General features: G+C 36.5%; 1 protein-coding gene and 1 long non-coding RNA gene across 3 annotated transcripts in view; both read left to right on the top strand.

The window, feature by feature from the left end:
* The window catches only part of PRKD1 (protein kinase D1), a 347,146-nt gene that overhangs the window by 84,041 nt on the left and 249,378 nt on the right, over positions 1-13,727 (top strand). The gene's annotated exons all lie outside the window — the stretch shown is intronic.
* The window catches only part of LOC132343367 (uncharacterized), a 131,685-nt gene that overhangs the window by 57,504 nt on the left and 60,454 nt on the right, over positions 1-13,727 (top strand). The window contains exon 1 of the long non-coding RNA XR_009492173.1: positions 1-13,727. This exon is cut by the window's left edge and continues 57,504 nt beyond it; it is cut by the window's right edge and continues 16,326 nt beyond it. This is a non-coding gene — a long non-coding RNA (uncharacterized lncRNA).

Below are 13,727 nucleotides of genomic sequence, written 5' to 3'. Positions count from 1 at the left end.
TTAGTCACTAAGTCCTGTCTGACTCTTGCGATCCTGTGGATTGTAGCCTGCCAGGCTCTCCTATCCATGGGATTCTCCAGGCAAGAATACTGGAGTGGGTTGCCATTTCCTTCTCCAGAGGATCTTCCCAACCCAAGAATCAAACCCAGGTCTCCTGCATTGCAGACAGATGATTTACCAGCTGAGCTATGGGGGAAGCCCTGTGGTATTTAGTTCATATCTTTTAAGTGCTAGGAGAGATATCAACAACCTCAAATATGCAGATGATAACCACTCTAATGGCAGAGAGTGAAGAGGAGCTAAAGAGCTTCTTGATGAGGGTGAAAGAAGAGAGTGAAAAAGCTAGCTTACAGCTCAGCATTCAAAACCAAGATCATGGCATACGGTCCCATCACTTACTTCATGGCAAATAGAAGGGGAAAAAGTGGAAACAGTGACAGATTTTCTTTTCTCGGGCTCCAAAATCACTGAGGGCAGTGACTGCAGCCAGAAAATTAAAAGACGCTCCCTGAAAGGAAAGCTATGACAAGCTTAGTGTGTTAAAAAGCAGAGGCGTCACATTGTCGACAAAGGTCTATATAGTCAAAGCTATGTTTTTTTTCCCAGTAGTCATGTATGGATGTGAGAGTTGGTCCATAAAGAAGGCTGAGCACCAAAGAATTGATGGCTTTTGAACTGTTGTGCTAGAGAACACCCTTGAGAGTCCCTTGGGCAGCAAGGAGATCAAACCTATCAATTCTTAAAGGAAATCAGCCCTGAATATTCATTGGAAGGACTGATGCTGAAGCTCTAATACTTTGGCCACCTGATGTGAAGAGCTGACTCATTGGAAAAGACCCTGATGCTGGGAAAGATCGAGGGCGGGAGAAGAAGGGGACGACAGAGGATGAGATGGTTGGATAAGTGACTCAGTGGACATGAATTTGAGCAAATATTAGGAGTCAGTGGAGGACTGAGGAGCCTGGAGTGCTGCAGTTTGTGGGATTGCAAAGAGTTGGACATAACTTAGCAACTGAACAACAGCAACAAAAAAGTGTTATTTATTTTACCTTTTTATTTCTAGAGTGTTTTATTGGGTTTTGTGATGGCATGAAATATGAAAAGATGTCTTGGACCTCAGGAAGAATATATTATTGGTTATGCCTGAATTTTAAAATACTTTGTCCAAAAGGCAAGCCCAGAGGTGAGAAACTTTGAGAGTCTGGTCGGTCAGCACAGATTGAGGAAAGGAGTCTTTGAACAAGAAACAACAGATTTTTAATTAAGTTAGTCTGAAATAACAATCAGTTGCTTTAAATCTGTGCTGTTATGCCTGTTGAGGTAAACTGTACTATGTAATTATAAGAGTTTTTACCCAATAAAAAGGCAAAAGCCAAACCCGTCATCCAGTTTTTAATTATTTAAGCCAGTAAAGGCAAGAAATAAAATGTGAGCTGGAAAATGTTATTAGTGTTCATCAGCACAAGTTGCTAGGTAAAAGCAATTAAGAGTTTTGATCTTTTCATTTTTTAACTGCTCCAGTAGTTCTACAAAATAAATTTATTTTTTATTGCATTCGAGCAGCATTCACAGCATGAGTACATTTTTAATTAAGTGTACTTGTTAGTTCATATTCATATGTTTGTTTGTATTTTTGTGTGTTAATATTAATCAAATTGTAAAGTCACCAGTGGAAAAGGATAAGTTCAAGAAAAAAAGTAGGTCTCTCTATAGCACTATGGACTAGAAGGTAGTAATTCATAGCGTTTAAAAGCATTGACTCTGGAACCCACTGCCTGGCTGTGACTTTTGGCTGTACCATCTTTAGCTGTATGACCTTTGGCTAATTACTTAGCAGATATGAGTCAGTTTCCTTCTTCCTACAATGGGGATAATATTTACTTCTTAGGATGTAGCAGCATTGATGAACTAATCCTTTGTAAAATGTTTAGTGAAGTGCTAGGTAGGACACATAATGATTGACATGTAATGTTAGTAACTTATTGTTACTGCTTTTTGTGTGTGTGTTTTTTTTTAATTTGTTTTTATTTACTTATTTTTGGCTTTGCTGGGTTTTCGTTGCTGCATGGGCTTGTCTCTAGTTCCTGGGAGCAGGGGCTGCTCTAGTTGCGGTGCATGAGTTTCTCATTGTGGTGGCTTCTCTTAGTTGAGGTTCCTGGGCTTAGAGCATAGGCTCAATCGTTGGGTGCTCGGGCTTAGTTGCTGTGGGGCATGTGGGATCTTCCTGGATCAGGGATCAAACCCATGTCTCCTGTATTAGCAGACATTCTTTATGACTGAGACACCAGGGAAACCCTGATAATTGCTTTTTGAATAAATATTTTATACAATAGTGCCACTAATATTTAGTTAAATAGAAAACAATAGTGTTGGGAGAAGAATCATTTATATGTTAATTGTCTGTAAACTAGAAGACCAAAGATTAAATTATTAAGAATGTGCTTTGGTTAAATTGCTTTGTCCTAAGATTTAGGGCAAGCTAAACCTGGAACTTAGTTACATGTGAGGACTAATGAAGGTCTTATTGTAATATTAGTGATGTTTGCATTGGATGAAAAAGCTAGACAGAATTATCTTACAGTGAAAAAAATCAATGAAAAGAATCAAGCCTCTATTTCAAACAAAACAAGAAAAGTGAGACAATAGTATGTTAACACAAGCAAACTAAATACATGGTACAGTTATATTTTGCCCAAATCACAACTTGGATTTATGAGTTTTCCCAGCCAAAACAATGAATGGCTGACACCTTCTGTCTCCATTAGAGCCATTTTCATGAAACTTATTAATAATTTTTTTCCCTGAGAAAATCTGCTTTAAAAGATTTGAGTAGTTTAAACCAAATTAAAGGTTTAGGAATCCATATAATTTAATATTAAAACCCATGTAATTACTTTTAAAAGGAGGAATAGGTCTATTGCAGTAGGAAATCTGTAAAGAGGATCTCCATTGGGAAGAGGACTTGCTCGTTCAGAAGAGAGCTGTCTTCCTTGCTCTGTATTTTATCTTGAGAGGTTTGAATAGCTACTCTCCCGAGAGTTTTTCATTTTCTTTTTTTTTTTTTCAAACTCACTACTATCTATTCAGTAATGGGTCTGATGGATAGAAAATGGAAGAGTAAAAGGCATAGATTTTTATATATGAAATTGAAATTGGTTGAATTCCACAAATAGCAATTTCAATGTATAGGAAATAAAGTTTTTTCAGAGATAACACAGAAAATGGATAAATAGGGTCACTTGTACAGAGACCTGTGTTATACATATTCTTATACTGAAATGTTTCCTGCTTTACGGGGAAGGAAAGACTCTTCAATTCTTTCTGTTCTGGAAGCAACAATAAATATCTGACATCATCAGAATCCATTTCTTCTGAGGCACTCTGCCTTTGGGTTGTGAGTAATGGTTTTTATTTCAGTAGATACATTGAAGAAAGGAAGTTGCCTATCCCATTCTGGGCAGCTGAATGTCAAAATGAAATTTTAGTTTCATTGCTGCTGTTGAAACCCTTTAGAATTTGTGTGTGTGTGTGTATGTGTGTGTGTAGGTTAACAAACTTATAAAAGAATAGAATTTTGAAGATTATTTTGCCTAATGTACTATTTTATTACACATAAATGGAAAATGAGGTTTAGTGACTTACTATAGTTACATAGGTAATGGCAGGATGTTTGATGTGTAGAACTATATAAGGAACTATTAAGTATTCCACAGAATTTCCAAAAGAATAATATAGGCTAGAGAAAGTACTCATTAGGTGCTACCTTTCAAAATTGGATTGTTGCCAACTTCTATATTTTTGAGATACATTATATTTAAAAGATATTTTATAGATCATGAATTATAGGGAAATATATTTTGTCCTTATAGTATCTTTATTTATATAACATTTTTCAGTTGTACATGGAATTTGTATTTCCACCTTCTCTGAAAGCTTAAAAATGTAAGATACCTCAGTAATAAGAAAAACTGACTGAAGGAGGCATATATATGTGATATATATATACCTAACTGTGATACCCAGGTACAAATAGGATAAAATGAAATACTACAGATGGGTCAGTTGATAAAATATATAATCATATAAGTTATGGTGGTCCTTATGATGATGGAAAATGTTACCTTAATAAAAATGATAAATATTTTTACTTAAAACAGTGTAAAATAAAAAAGTGCCACTGAAAATGAAGTGATGAATTCTGAATTTTATTGATAATTATCAAGGATGTAAACAGTCACTTTGAGGAGCACTTGGCTCAGTGCAAAGAAGGAATTAGTCCAGTTCTTATTTTTCTCTTAATTTTCTTTGAGATAGTTACAAATAAGGGGGCCATTTCAAAAAATCTTGGGTGAAAAATACATCCATTTATAAGAATTTGAATTTATTGTGCTAGTCAATAAGAAAAAAATAGATAAGCTTTACTATCTTTAAATCAGAGTCCTTCTGTAATAAAGGATACTGTGAATAAAGCTAAAGCCAACTTTGTCTGAGAAAGAACAACATATATGACAAACAAATAGAAAAAGTTTTTTAGATCAGTAAGAATATAAACTAGCCAGTGGAGGAATTGGTGAATGATAAATGAATTAAGGAAGAAGAAATCAAAGCAATTAAGAAACTAGTAATCAAGGAAATGCATAAAAAGAGTAAGAATACAACTTCATAGCCTTGAACAAGGTCTTCCCTGGTGGCTCAGGTGGTAAAGAATCTGCTTGCAGTGCAGTAGACCCAGGTCCGATCCCTGGGTCGGGAAGATCTCCTGGAGGAGAGAATGGCTACCCACTCCAGTATTCTTTCCTGGAGAATCCCATGGACAGAGGAGCCTGGCAGGCTACTGTCATGGGGTTGCAAAGAGTTGGCCATGACTGAGTGACTTTCACACAGACACAGCCTCGAACAAAATTTGAAGGTTTGGACAATATACATTAGGGAAAATTTGATGAGGTATCTGGTAGGGATAACTGTGTAGTGGGTGAAAGTGTGAATTTGTATACAACCGCTTTGGAAAAGCATCTGGCCATATATATAGTGAGGTTGAAAAATACACATGTGCACTGAACCAGAAACTTCTGTAAATTAGCCCAAAGAGACATGTACAGGTATGTTGATATAGCATTGTTTTTTTATGATGAAAAAGAGAAACAACTAAAATAATACAGTATGTTTATAGGATAGATATAGCTAGAAATGAAAAGTAACGGCCCATATACATACATATATTACATACACAAATCCCCTAAGCATAATTTTGAGTGGCAAAGCAACATACTTACAGAGCATAACGTGTACGTAAATAAAAGGTAATTCTATGAATGTCAGCTGTGAACACCTGTAACAAGTGATGATTGAATGATCATTGGATGATTAATACACTGGCTGGAAGAACACAGCATATTTAGGAAGAGATGCTACAAATGAGAACAAACGGGACTTAACAATTAAAGACCCCTACACAGAATGTGAAATAAAAAGCATTTAATTCACCGTGATTGAGAAGAGCATGGTTGGATCATGTTCTGCTACTAATGTATTTGTGACCTTAAACTGTCTGGCCTCGCTTTCCTTGCCTACAAAGCAAGACAATGATAAATACTTTTTATAAACTTGAACATTTTAGGAGCTTTGTAATTGTATGACTCTAGGTCTGTTTTGTAAACTTTGTCTCAGTTTCGTCATCTGTAAAATGGAAACTGTTAGTAGTACCTACTTAACAGCATTGTTCTGAAGAGTATATGAAATAGTCCATGTGGAGCACTTCTCGCTATGCCTAGCGTGTATGCTTAAATATATACATACTTGAGTAAGACTGAACTCTATAAATGTTAGCTACTTCAGTCGTAAATTTTTGAAATAAACTGACTCTGGGATACTTCAGTCATAAATATTTTCCTCTTTGGAAACTACTTTTAGATAACAAGTTTTTCTAGGATATTACAATAAACTTGATATATATGACCCCCAGGGACTTGCATCTTACATCATGTAAGCGGATCATATTTTTGTCTAAATTTTTATTACATCATAGTTTTTAATTTAGAAAGGAATATATATTATATATCTGAAATAAGGAAAAATTTTGAACATTGGGTTACATGTGATTTTTTTTTTCTGTGTGTTGATTAGAAGGTTGACTGTCTACTTGAACAATGTCCTTTATTAAAGTCTGCTGATTGTTATGGTTAAATATTCACAGGCTTGAGTAATAATGGGAAAAAAAATCTATTGAGAAAAAAAATTGAGAGTTGGCCTTTAATCCTCTTAACAGGAGAATGGAGACACATGGAGTACCTCCAGGGCAGACCTGACTTAACTCTTAGATATGATTCAGTAAAATATAGATTTCTTAAATGAGAAGATTTGACAATGTGCATAATTTAATTGTACAAAGACAAACTCTACTCTGAGTGTCTTCTTGGCAAATGAAGGCCCATTAAGGCATGTTTCAATACACATGCTGGGGTGGAGGGTAGGGAGGGGGGAGGGACAATTTGTAGTACACTGTATCTACTTTATGGCTACTGATTTTAAACAAATTTCAGATTACCCTTATTGTCTAATCATATGTTTGGGAGGATGGGCTATTTATGAGATGTTAGCTTTCCAGATGCTCGAACAATGTGCTTTAAATGCTGTATTCATAAAGCAGCCCCCAAAATGCAGCAGATTAGCTGTTTCTAATCTTTGAATTCAGAACAAATGTTAGAAAAAGGAACACTTGCAGAGCTGTGTAGTCTCTATTACCTCATTAAAATGTATTTATAAATGAAGTAGACAGAGGAGCAAATGTCTGCACAAAACATTGCTACTTCATTAATATTTTTTTATTACAAAAGCACTTTCTATGAAATCTGTCAGCCTGAAGGAAATAAGTGAATCAGTTGTCTTTCATTTTTGTGTTTTGTTTATTTTCCCTGATATACAAAGGCAAGTTTAAAAGAAACATTTTAGCAGTAAATATGAACTTAGTAAAATAAAGAAAGAGTACACGTGACTAGAACAACATCTGTTTCAAAGTATGCATAATGCTAGAATTCAAGTGGGGAAGTTGTCTGAACTTAAAGGAGGTTCTATTTTTCTTAAATGTGAGGGTTCTGTGTTAGTGGAGAAATATTATACTATGATGGGCTTAATGCCTAAGGGTAATTCTGTAAAAGATTTCCTGTTATATCAAGAATGGATAGAAACAAACATACAACAAACAAACCATCTTCCCTCTCTCTCCAAATTAGAAATTTTAAAATACTTAGGTTTAAAAACTACATAATAGAAAAGTTTTTTTTTTTTTTTAAAGGGAGTAAAAAATACTCTGAATGATACTGAAACGATTGATACCTGTCATTGCCCATGAATATAATCCATAGAATGTACCACCAAGAATGTATCCTAAGGTAAACTGTGGACTTGAGGTGATAATGGTTTGTTAGTGTAGGTTTATCAGTTGCAATCAATGTACACTTTGGTGGGGGATGTTGCTAATAGAGGACATTGTGCATGTATGGGGCAGGGAGTTTGTGTAGATCTCTCTGTACCTTCCTCACTTCTGCTGAGGAAGTGATCTTAAAAAAGTAAAGTCTTTAACAAAAGTGAAATCTAAAAGCATACATGACACTCTTCCCTATTGCATTTGTATAGATCTGATCAGATCAGTCGCTCAGTCGTGTCCGACTCTTTGCAACCCCATGAATCGCAGCACACCAGGCCTCCCTGTCCATCACCAACTCCCGGAGTTCACCCAGACTCACGTCTATCGAGTCAGTGATGCCATCCAGCCATCTCATCCTCTGTCGTCCCCTTCTCCTCCTGCCCCCAATCCCTCCCAGCATCAGAGTCTTTTCCAGTGAGTCAACTCTTCGCATGAGGTGGCCAAAGTACTGGAGTTTCAGCTTTAGCATTATTTGTATGAGGCAGTGTATTTTGGATTCTACTTAAGGAAGAGCTGAGCGTGAACTACCTGAAAAATAATGTAATGGATCTTGTTTTAAATGTGGACCTTATTCCACTTACCTATTTCCATGTAACAATCATCCCCAAATTTAATGACATTAAACAGGTTTTAAAAAATTATGTTAATAAATTCTGTAGCTCAGGATTAAGAAAGGGTGCAGGGAGTCTTTTTGGTCTCTGTTCCATGATGTTTGTGGTGACAGCTAGGAAAAATCAAGTGGCTGGGGTCTAGAGGCATTTGGAGGCTTTTTTAGTATTATGTCAGTGGTTATGTATGGATGTGAGAGTTGGACTGAAGAAAGCGGAGTGCCAAAGAATTGATACTTTTGAACTGTGATGTTGGAGAAGACTCTTGAGAGTCCCTTGGACTGCAAGGAGATCCAACCAATCCATCCTAAAGGAGATCAGCCCTGGGATTTCTTTGGAAGGAATGATGCTAAAGCTGAAACTCCAGTACTTTGGCCACCTCATGCGAAGAGTTGACTCATTGGAAAAGACTCTGATGCTGGGAGGGATTGGGGGCAGGAGGAGAAGGGGATGACAGAGGATGAGATGGCTGGATGGCATCACCAGCTCGATGGACGTGAATTTGAGTGAACTCAGGGAGTTGGTGACGGACAGGGAGGCCTGGCGTGCTGCGATTCATGGGGTCGCAAAGAGTCAGACATGACTGAACAACTGAACTGAACTGAACTGGCTCCCTGGCAAGATGGCTGAAGACTGTCTATGTCTATGCCATGTAGTTTAGGCTTCTCACAACATGGCGGCTGGCTTCCAAGAGAGGTCTCCTAAGAACTGTGATGCCCAAAGGAAAGGGAGGTCCTTTCCCTTGAGGAGAAGCATAGCAAATTACATATCATTACTTAACTGCACTCTATTGCTTGAAGTAATAACAGGCCTGTCTAGATTTCAGGGAGAGTTGCAGACTCCACTTCTTTGTCTTTTTTTTTTTAATTAATATATTTTAATCAGAGGATAATTTCTTTACAGTGTTGTGGTGGTTTTTGCCATACATCGACATGAATCACCCATGTCTGTACATGTGTCTCTGCATCCTGATCCCCTCCCTCCTCCCTCCCCACCCTATCCCTCTGGGTCATCCCAGATCACCAGCTTTGAGTGCCCTGCTTCATCCACCAAACTTGCAGTGGTCATCTATTTTACATAGGGTAATATACATGTTTCAGAGCTGTTCTCTCAAATCATCCCACCCTTGCCTTCTCCCACATAATCCAAAAGTCTGTTCTTTACATCCGTGTCTCTTTTGCTGCCTTGTATATAGGATCATCGTTATCGTCTTTCTGAATTCCATATTTATGCATTAATATACTGTATTGGTGTTTCTCCTTTGAGTTACTTCACTTTGTATAACAGGATCCAGTTTCATCCACCTCATTAGAACTTACTCAAATGTGTTCTTTTTTATAGCTGAGTAATATTCCATTGCATATATGTACTAAAACTTCCTTATCCTTTTGTCTGCCAATGGACATCTGGGAGACTCCACTTCTTGATGGGAGTGTTGCCAAAATATTGGTGGTCCTTTTCAGAAAGTTACTGTTGATCCACAGTCCAGTCTTTAAAACCCCACTTGATACAATACAACTGAAATATAAATCAAGCCATGTCATGATTCCTTTTATAATCTTTATATAATGTCCCCTTTAGAAATTAGGTCCATACCTTTGTATAAAGTTTCTTTAAAAGTCTTTATGATCTGGAAAATCTGTTTTTCTCAATCTTTATCCCATTGAAATTGATGCCACTTTTACTAGAGGGTATTTTCACTGCCTTGTGGCAGTGACCTTTCTTTCACACACGTACATTCATACAAATCATACATGCACACTCACACGCATTCAAAGATATGGCTCTCAGCCTAACCAGTTGCTCCTTATTGTTTGTCAAGTATCAGTTACAGTATCACTTTTTCAGACCTTATACCTGCCATACATCCTGCTTTCTATACATACCTTTGTTATAGTAATCATGGCATTACAAAGAAACAGTGTTTTTATACACTATTTTCCCGTAAGTCTTTATTCTTATTTCATCAGGAAGCATCCATTTCCTGACACATCTGAGAAAATCTCTTTTCTGAAACTCAGAAAAAAACACTTTACCTTTGGATTCCTCACTGAGGAAAACTAGAGACCCACTATATTTTGGAACCAAAAGTAATATCTCTATTTGGAAAAGTCTTATATACAGTGAAATTTTAAAATATGGATGTTCTGGTCCTCCCATAGGATCCCCTGTTGAAGTGATTAATTCTTGGGCTTTTTCAGTATGTTCTGACAAGTGGATGACTGCTGAGTTTATGTCCAGTTGAAGTAAAAAATATATTGTCATCATTACTGACAAACACTGGGCTATTTGTAACCACAAGTTTCTCTTAATTAAAAACAAACCTGAACTAAACACATCCTCGGTTATCTACATAGGGATTTCTTATGGCCAATTATATAAACTATCTCCAAGTCATTTAGAATGACAACCAGTTAAAGAATATACTTAACAGAGTTCCTGCTAGAATTTCATTGGTATGATGAATATATTTCTTGCATATTAATATACTCCATTGATGTCAGTCAAGTTGTTTGTTTTTCAAGTAACATTTTGACAGGTCATTTGATACTTCAGTTATAATCAGAGAGACTTAACGTTGTGCCCAATTATTGGTATACGGCCCTAAACAGAAAATGATACTGACTCTAAATTGAGTTCCTATGGCTAGATCTCATTTAGTAGGGAAAAGAAGGCGCTGCAAAGGGTTGCTGCCTCTTAAAAAAATTGTGGTTTTTGAAGTGGGGGTGGGAGAATCAAGTTTACTTATGACATCATGTTGGTTGTTCAGAACGCTAAGATATAGTTCCCACCTTTATTTTTTCTGAGTGGAAATTGTGAATGCTTGTTTTGGAAACTTGGACAAAACGTTATTTAGCTTAGTCTGCTACCACTAAGTTTGATCTTTGTAGCCTTTGGCAGAAGGTAGCAAGTGTGACAGAGGCTGTTTCTCTAAAATGAATAAAGGAGCATTAGGACATTCGGATCCCATTCCTTCCATTTAAGAACTTTCCAAATACAGAATTGCGTGCCCTGACCATAACTGATAACTCATTTAAAATTTACACAAACTGATTAAAATATGCATGAACCTCCAGCAGTGTTTTCCAACTGTGTATCTTCTGATTAAACTGAATGCGTGCAGTGTGTCTGAGAATGTGCTGGCTTATGGAAAACTGGGGGGTTCCTAAGGCTCACCCTCAGGGTTCTCAAATGGAACATTTGGAAAGCCAAAATACACGATGGAAAATACACACAGTCTTGCTGTTTCCAATTAAAAGTGGGCTTCTGTTTCTTTGACTTCAGCAGGTGGCTATTCATCATTAAGATGGAAAAATCTTTATTAATGAGATATATTTTGAAATGGTTACAATTGAGAATCAAAGACTCAAAACCATGTTTTTCCTCTTCCATCAACAACTTGTAAAGATCTCATCCTGATGTTTCTGTCCTCTGATTACCTAAGAGCTTTGAAAAAGTGGACTTGACCTTCTTCCTTTTCATGTCAGCTCTTGGGTTATGTAATGGAGACTGTGTCCCATTAAATAGAGTTTTATATTTGATCCAGTTTACTAGATAGTACAAAGGAGGTGATAATGTGGATTTCACTTAATCATTTTTGACATATGTGTCAGTTGATCTGATGGCACTGGGAGCCCAGATATTTTTAAAATTATGAGCCTTTTTTCATTTATTAATCACAAACATACTTTAATGTGTGTATTGGAATAGTTTTCCTTTGTTATTATTCTGTGAATACATAGGCAATGGAAGTAACTAACAATTAAACATAACTTATGAATCCACTTGTGATAGTTATTTGTCATGTATCACAATGGGATATTTGTGATGTTCTCTTTCTACAGAAACATAAGCCACACACATGTATAATGAAAAAATTATAGAATTCCCTAACAGTTTTGTTATTTACAGTATCAAAATGGAGAGTCAAGATGGAAGGTAATATTTATTGAGAGCCTATGCTAGATTTAGTTTACTCACACATTATATTTAGTTATTTCCATCTGGATGCTCGGCATACTCAAATAACTTGTCTAAAGCCGTCGAGCCTGTAAACCTGGGAATTCAGGTCAGTTTGAATTCAAATGTGACTTTCAAACCTGCCTGCACTGTTTCCTATCTTGAATTAGTCTTTGGTATAATTTATTATTGGCATAACTTTAAAATTTCTATGGAAAAAAAATTTTTGGTGTGTTGATTCTTCACAGAAATGCCCAGCTCTTCTTTAATCAGAATAACCTTCAGGAATGTGGCAGTACTGAGCCAAGAACTGCCTGTGGGAGTATTTTCTTAGCAGCAATGCACAGTAAAGAATGCTTTGCATCCTCATTGCTCGTGGGATAGTCCCTGAACAGAATAGTTTCCAGATATGCATGAGCAAAACCCAGGATTCTGTACTTAGAGCAACATTTGAAAAATGTCGATTAAAATCTAGATATTATGTACCTAAAGTAAAGGGCAGAACATTAACTGCCAGCAAACATAGTGATTGCTTTCTTCCTTTGGAAGCTAAGGACTTCTTAGCATGAGATTTTATTTATAAACAATACTGTTTGTCTTACAGGAGTTTCATAATAAAGTCGTCTTTTTGACTGTCCATGTTGAAGCACTGAAATAATCATTGCTCTATTAACATGCTAGACCAACAGCAAAGCCATTTTGAATCTGAGCTTTTATTTGCTGAGTTAGAAAGGCATGAAGTGAATACTGACCCAAGCGAAATATTCACAAAATGCAAAAGAAGGTTGTATAATGCACATAGGATAAATTTCAGATCATTTCTGGACAAAAGAAACTCCTGGAAGGCTTCTGTATAAATCCTACCTATGTCATTTGTTTTGAAGCTACTAAACTTGATCCATGACTGATTATTTTCTATAGCTCATATGTAATGAATACTTGTAGTCAGATGACTGGGTATTACTTATTCAAATGATTGTATAAGAAAAACAGATTACTTTCTGTAGTGACCTGGGAGGCTCAGAACATCGCAGATTCAGGCAGTACATTAGTCGTGAAATTTAGAAAGAAAAAAATTGTACAGAAACCAAATTGGCTCAGGGAGGTAGTTGTAAAACCTGGTTGCTATGCTGAGTTACTGATTACAGATATCACTGTTTCTGTGAGAGGATTGGTGATTGCACCAGACCGGTGGTCACTGTGGGTGACAAAGGCAGAGTGCTAAAAAGGTCACTCTGATGATGAAGTCTGTGTGAATGAGGAGGTTGTGTGTGGGTGTGTGTACACGTATGCTGTCACACGTGCATCTGCAAGCATCCCCTGTGGAGGATGATGCTTGTCGTTTAGCCCAGTCACCTGGCAGTGCTCTGTTGAAATCAGAAGTTTACATTATTTTAATCATGGTTTATTATATTTTCCACATAAATATAATAATTCTTAAAGAAGGGTGAATGTGTTCAAGAATAAGTTTGTGAGCTTTTTTATCTTTTATCTTTATTTTTTATCTTTATAGTCCTGAATGTCCACAAAGGCTCTAGTGTGTCCATGGTTATAGTTCCTTTTAATATAATAATATAAAGTCTTTTGTTTAATTTTGTAGCTCAGTGTGTAAGGAGAGAGTGAATAGTACGAGAATGTCACTTGAACTGTATCTGAATTTGAAAGTGACTGTCCTGTTCCGATGTAGTAGGAAATTAAGATAGTGTAATAATCAGGATGTGGGCTTCCCTGGTTCG

The sequence above is a fragment of the Bos taurus genome, chromosome 21, assembly GCF_002263795.3.
Source record: "Bos taurus isolate L1 Dominette 01449 registration number 42190680 breed Hereford chromosome 21, ARS-UCD2.0, whole genome shotgun sequence".
Lineage (NCBI taxonomy): Eukaryota > Metazoa > Chordata > Mammalia > Artiodactyla > Bovidae > Bos > Bos taurus.
Note: the sequence above shows the minus strand (reverse complement) of the source record. Positions and strands in the feature narration are given on the sequence as shown.